This window comes from Centruroides sculpturatus, unplaced genomic scaffold, assembly GCF_000671375.1.
Source record: "Centruroides sculpturatus isolate CEXI.00-Female unplaced genomic scaffold, Cexi_2.0 scaffold3, whole genome shotgun sequence".
Taxonomy (NCBI): Eukaryota; Metazoa; Arthropoda; class Arachnida; order Scorpiones; family Buthidae; genus Centruroides; species Centruroides sculpturatus.
Window position 1 is genome coordinate 1,557,044 of NW_019384366.1, and position 7,033 is coordinate 1,564,076.

The 7,033-nt window shown below is 30.2% G+C and overlaps 1 protein-coding gene across 1 annotated transcript in view; it reads right to left on the reverse strand.

Moving 5' to 3' along the window:
• Window positions 1-7,022, reverse strand: part of LOC111642588 — a 103,917-nt gene extending 96,895 nt beyond the window's left edge. The window contains exon 1 of the mRNA XM_023388948.1: window positions 6,405-7,022. The gene's annotated coding sequence lies outside the window, so the exon portion shown is untranslated. The remainder of the gene's footprint in view (window positions 1-6,404) is intronic.
• Between the last annotated feature and the right edge of the window lie 11 nt (window positions 7,023-7,033).

Below are 7,033 nucleotides of genomic sequence, written 5' to 3' on the forward strand. Positions count from 1 at the left end.
CAAAAAGCTACGAATCCAAACCATAACAACAATACTACATTCAATAAGTTCACATACAATGAACAAACGAAGAAGGTGGTGAAGGAATTAGGAAAATACAAAAATGCAAGGATAATATATAAAAGAGCACCCAATATTTATAGATTATTAAGAAACGACAAGGACAAAATTAATTTAGAAGACCAACCGGGTGTATACAGTATACCCTTTGAGAACCAACAATTAGGTATTGAGAAAGAGTATATCGGAGTAACCAGAAGAAACCTGAAAGTACGACTAAAGGAGCACAAATATAGTATAAATAAAAAACTGAATAGTACGATATTAGCAAGTATGGCACAGGCAGACGGATCAGTAGTCAAATGGGATGAAGCCAAGATTGTTAGGACGGGACACTCACCTTCCATCGCAATGGAAATGGAGAAAATAGAGATTTACAGAAGTAAGATGAGGGACAGATGCCTAAATGCAAAAGATGCAAAAGCATTACCAACGGCTTGGAAATATAAAATTGAGAAAAATATGGGTTTTAATAATCCATAAACATTTTCTTGTTCTGGAGTTTTTAGTATTTCAAACTCAAAGTTATAATTTTTCTTTTATTTTTATTGTTAAATTGAAACGCGATTTTTAGATTACATTTTATCATATATTTAGTTTAATTTATTTATTATACATAAAAGTTGTAATAAGTTCAAATTCAAACGAATTTCGAACGAATGATTCCATTACAACGAAAACTATTAAAACCTGAAGATGGCCTATACGAATTGGCCGAAAACGTTTGGAATAAACAAAAATAACTCGGCAAAAAATTCAGGTGTGTGTGATTTATTATTAGAAATAGATAGCATTGCTGAGAAGGTAGATAGATTAAAAAAAAAAATTCCATTCTGAAATGGGTTCCTTGTCTGACAATTTTACCTACTTTATAATTACGTTCTGGTGAGCCTCTTGTTGACATAATAAAACATTTAATGAAAATCGGCATTTTTATTTTTCGATATTTTTTAAAAACAATACTCCAGAAAGGAATAAATATTTCTATCAAATTATGAAAATTTTAGTCTTTAAACAACACAGTCTGTAGAAATTTCGCATTTTTAAGGATGGATGACTAATGCTGGCTTATCTGTAAAATGTGTCTAAAATGCAAGGAAAAATGCATCGTTGAAACCTACACATTGTATAAGGCACAATGAAAACATCATAAAGCCAATTGTTTTAATAGTCTGTTGGACCCCATTTGGGGTCGCGAGATTTTAATGCAAAATATTGAAAATAATTTGAGAGTTTGAAAATGGCACGCTTTGTGTCATAGGTTTCGTGAGTTGCGCTTTGTGTCACTTCTGGTGCAGCGAGAAAACGATTTAGCAACACTGATTATAGTGGGAACTAATGTAGTATTGTCGCTTTTCAGTGTGTTCATTTGTCTCTGTTCCATTGTAACACAAGAGTGAACTGTGGTAGTACACCATTGTTTTTGCAAATTTGTATATATCTTTATATTTTTTTTGGGGGGGGGGGTCGCGAAAAAAAAATCACAATCAAATGGGGTCGTGAATAAAAAAAAGTTTAAGAAGCAATGTTATAGAACTAAGAATCCTAACAAAAAAAATCAACTTTGGCCATTACGAACCCGATTTTTTCAAAGAGATTCAAATTTGTAATGTAAAAACTACATACATTGCTCTCGTAATTATGTTTTACAGTTTATTGTTGGTAACTATCAGGTGACGCATGTTTTGTTAGAATTTACTGCATACATAGTCAAGACATTCTTAATTCGAATTTTGACATTTATAATTTTGTAGTGGTGATTTACATTTTATATGTATGTGTAACATATATACAAAATGTTTGCGTATCCATCTTGAAAATCGATATTTTCAACGCTTCAAACGTAGTAGTAAACAAAGTTTGAAGCTTTAAAAAAAACGATTTTTAAGGTAAATCTAATTATAATTCAATAACTAAGTTGACACTATTTTTGCTAATGTTACTAATATTTTGTTTTCAAACGAATTTTAAAAAACAAACTATACAATACTGTAATTCAAAACAAATTTAATATAAATGCATTTACGAGATACATATTTATAATGAAAACATTACAATTCCCAGTTATTATAAGCAATGAAAACTCATTTTTATGTAGTACATATTCCAAAAGGCACAATGTTAAGTAACTTCTTGAAAGCATTTCATAGTTTTTATTTATGAAATATAACAAATAGAATTCATTTATTCAAATTTATTATAACTAACAAATATGTAATTATGTATATTTATCTCATGAATATATCTCATGGAAAAAAAATTAAGGCTTATCATCTAGCAAAACTATTGCTTAGAATTTTTTATTTTGATACAAATTAAACTTATCCTGCCACTTTCTAAAATACACTAAAATCTGATGTAAAAAAAAAAAAAAAATCAATCACCAATTAGTTCTTATGATTGAATAAATAATTGATTCAATCACACTAATGATTATGATAAAAATTTACAAAAAAATTAGCAAATAAAATATATTACTTTCAAATGAATATCTTAATAACAACTATATAATTAGATTCACTGATGTCCCTTTACTACTAAACAAAATCTGAAAATTGTAGTAATAAAATTGTTTTGCAAAATAAATGGAATTTTGATTTTTGCTTTGAAGTGCACATTTCCAAAACTTCAAATCTTGAAGTCAAAATATACTTTTAAGGATATCTATTTTGTATTTTAAACAAATTACAAATCTATAACTATAAAATTCCTATAATTTAAAGCTATTGTAAGTATTCAACTTTGTATGTAACTTTTTATTTCAGCTTTATATAATTTTTCATTTTAAAACAACTATTTCCACCTAATTTATCACACTAACAGATGACAAATTTTTCTTAATTTTGAAAAATAGAAATTTGAAATTTACCATAATATAATAAACACGAGCATTTTAATTTATAAAAATAAAATGTAGAGAAAAATAATAAAAAATGAGCATTTTGATTTAAAATAATAAAATTTAGAAAAATGAACACACTTTCAAACAAAATTATAATGATACCAATCTAACATTCAACATACAAAATATATTGCAAATTTGTTACATCTTTTAATGGAAAAAAAAACTGGATTACATAATTTAGGTCATTCTACAAAAAATCACAAAAAGCTTTAAATTTTTATACTATTGATGTCTCTTAAANATTCTATTAAATTCTTGATTTTATCCATGCCTATTGTGAATCTGCATCTATTGTGAATCTATATTATACATATAGATGCGATCTCCTCCCTCCTAAATTTAAATTGACGCTAGAAATGAATAGCGAAGTTAAGATCGACAGCTTTGCATTTCTTAAATATATATTTTAAAAAAAGACTATTATTATGGATAAAAATATACAGAAATCGGACGATCTTTAAATAGCAATTAGGTCTAATTATTTTTATGAAATAAGAAGGAGAATACTTTCTGTATCTTTGCTATTAATATCTGAACGTCGATATGTCCTGAAGTGTGTTTTCGTGTGGCTAGCTAGCCAAATAATGGTAGTTCAGTTATATTTTACGTCATTATTTCCCGTTGGTATTGTTTCTCGAGAAACGCTTTATTTATCCTTTAGCAAATGGCATTATCAACAGTCTATTAATTTCTTACACCATGATACTAAATAACGCTACGAGTTGTTTCTGGTTATCCTATTGCTCTGAAGGATCCGGGATTGTATCCGGGCGAGCAACTTTAGGATGAGCTTGCTACTCGGCCGCCTCATTGTATGATTAGTCAAATCCATAATCGGTATGATTTATAAGATCTCGTAGTGCTCACAGGGCAAAAGAGTTACAAAACGACGAAAAAAAAATTAATTACCTCAAAACTAGTTGATGTTTGGTTTGTATGGTAATGCTGTTAGATAAGTACAGTGCATCATTGAAAACGTAAGAAAAAAAGACGTTTTAATGAGTGATTTCATTAAATTAAAAAGCAGATAGGAGGGAATATTGAAACAGCAAGCATTGAAAAAGGTATTCAAACAAAAACTAGCTGTAACAATACAGTTATCTATATCAGAAATTAAGATAAAAATATATATATAAATTCAAAACATTAATAAGTGATAACTAAACGAAATGTGGCTTTTAGAAAGTGCTAAAAATAAGTAATTAAGGATAAAACAACAACAACAATAATAATAATAATAATAATAATAGCGAATAGTCTTTAAAACATTCATAGAAAAATTATGACGATTCGTTCACATCTAAATGCATAACTACTGTATGATCATCATTATCTCAATTTGCAACCATTGAAATTTTTGCTCTAAAATGTAATTCTTATGGGGAAGCAAAGAACGTATATTTTACCAACCTATCTACAACTTATTCGTAATTTGGCCTGGCAAAAGAAAAGTTTGGATACAACTGTTTTAGAACACCAAGTAAAACATTATCACAGTGTGTTTCGGACGCCCTTATCACATGTTTTTCTTGAAAACCATTCGTCGAGAAATTTGAAAAACTTTATGGTTAAAGCCCAAATCGATTGAGGACATTGTCGTGAATCAGAACTCAGCAGAAATAGGACCAGTGGGCCCTGATTCTTCTTAATTTGCATATCGGAACATCGGTCGAATCGGATATCGTTGGATATAGGTTTTCGTAAAAAAAAAAAAAAAAACTTTATTAGAAAAATTTTTTATCTTATACCGTTAAAATAAACCAAACTTTACTTCTTATATTTACTAATCACATTTACATAATAAACAACCATGTTTCGCTAATTAAAAAATATAATAGATTGTCTGTTGACTTTTGTAGCTTTCAGTCTTTGTATCTATTTGTTTTGGGTAATTTCACAAACATTCACTTATCACAAGAAAATTATGTCTTACAGTAATGGAGGCGCTTTCGACATAATGATATTGGATGAATATACATTTCAGGGCTGCGGAACGTCTCTGCGCCCAAAGAAATCCAGATCTAACTTATTACTCCGTTATGTATTTCAACATTTGGCGACCTGTGTATGAGAATCGCTATCGACATATTAAACAGAAAGTCAGAAATATGAAAAATGGTAGATGCTCTAGCTGCAGTTAGGTTAACCCTCATGATTTCATTTGAAAAATATCTTTAGATTCTGGTATGAACCGTTCAAGTGTTTGAAGCATTTTGAATAACAATGGAATGCATTAATTTTACGTAACAGTGTATCAATTATCAAGTGTAACAGTTTTATTAACTGTTCATTAACGATTTTCAAGAATTCAACTTTGCGACATTGATCTTAAGGATAGCGTCAAGTTCTGTCATTGGAGGCTAAACAGAAATTCTCTTTTCCACCGACTTTTTTTTTGCGGTCCAATTAAACGATATTCATTAACAACGGGGATGCTAATATCCACATTGTTCAATAATGGACAGCAGAGGATCTATACTGGCTTAGAGAAATGGACAATCGGTACACGTGGAATATTAATACCTGGTGTGATGTCATTGGAGATAAAAAAAACCGAAGAACAAATTATATTTAATTCCTTTGAATTGACAACGATTTGAAGATTTTCTTGTTAATACGCTTATAGATTTTCTGGAAAATACACCACTGACGGTAGAAGGAAAATGTGGTTCCAGTATATGGTTGCTAGCACTTTGTCTAGCGGCCGGGGCCGAGCGGTCAAGGTGGCATCCTACTGCTCTGGGGGACCCGGGCTCGAATCCGAACGGGTCGCAAAATCCCCAGGAATTTTTCGGGGGTGGTCCGTTCGGATATGTCGGGCCCCGTCCCCCACCATCCGGCAGCCCCATTGTGGGCTTGCAAAAAGAGACCCTCTTAGTGCCCACAGGACGGAGAGTTAAAAAATATTGTGTATCAGAAACCATGAACACGCATCAAGCTAACATGTACTGTAGGTCTCCCAACAAAAGTTTTCCATGTACAAGCAGCTTTCCGAGAAAGATTCTAAACAGACTCGATTCATATTAGAGTAAATTTATGTACAGTATTATCTGTTCATTAAATAAATGGCGAAAAGTTTGATTTATTTTGTAAACGGTAGGAAAAAAATTTTTCAAATATAATTCGTTTATGAAAAGCTCAGTACCTTGAATACTTTAAATAATAATGACATTTTCTTTTGTAAGTGAAAATTTCATATCGCCATAAACAATATTTCGTTTAAACTAATTTATTTGCGTCATCTTTCGTAATATCAACTATTACCTGTTCACCCTAGTATGCATTTCTACTGTTAGAATAGCAAATATGTTTACATCAATTTGACGTTATTTTTGTATATTCTCCATATAAAAATGAAATGTCAATTGTTTTGGTAAATAAATACAACTGTATTATGTAGTGGCATTTACATAAAAAAAAAATAATAAATCACACACACCTGAATTTTTTGCCGAGTTATTTTTGTTTATTCCAAACGTTTTCGGCCAATTCGTATAGGCCATCTTCAGGTTTTAATAGTTTTCGTTGTAATGGAATCATTCGTTCGAAATTCGTTTGAATTTGAACTTATTACAACTTTTATGTATAATAAATAAATTAAACTAAATATATGATAAAATGTAATCTAAAAATCGCGTTTCAATTTAACAATAAAATAAAAGAAAATTTATAACTTTGAGTTTGAAATACTAAAAACTCCAGAACATGAAAATGTTTATGGATTATTAAAACCCATATTTTTCTCAATTTTATATTTCCAAGCCGTTGGTAATGCTTTTGCATCTTTTGCATTTAGGCATCTGTCCCTCATCTTACTTCTGTAAATCTCTATTTTCTCCATTTCCATTGCGATGGAAGGTGAGTGTCCCGTCCTAACAATCTTGGCTTCATCCCATTTGACTACTGATCCGTCTGCCTGTGCCATACTTGCTAATATCGTACTATTCAGTTTTTTATTTATACTATATTTGTGCTCCTTTAGTCGTACTTTCAGGTTTCTTCTGGTTACTCCGATATACTCTTTCTCAATACCTAATTGTTGGTTCTCAAAGGGTATACTGTATACAC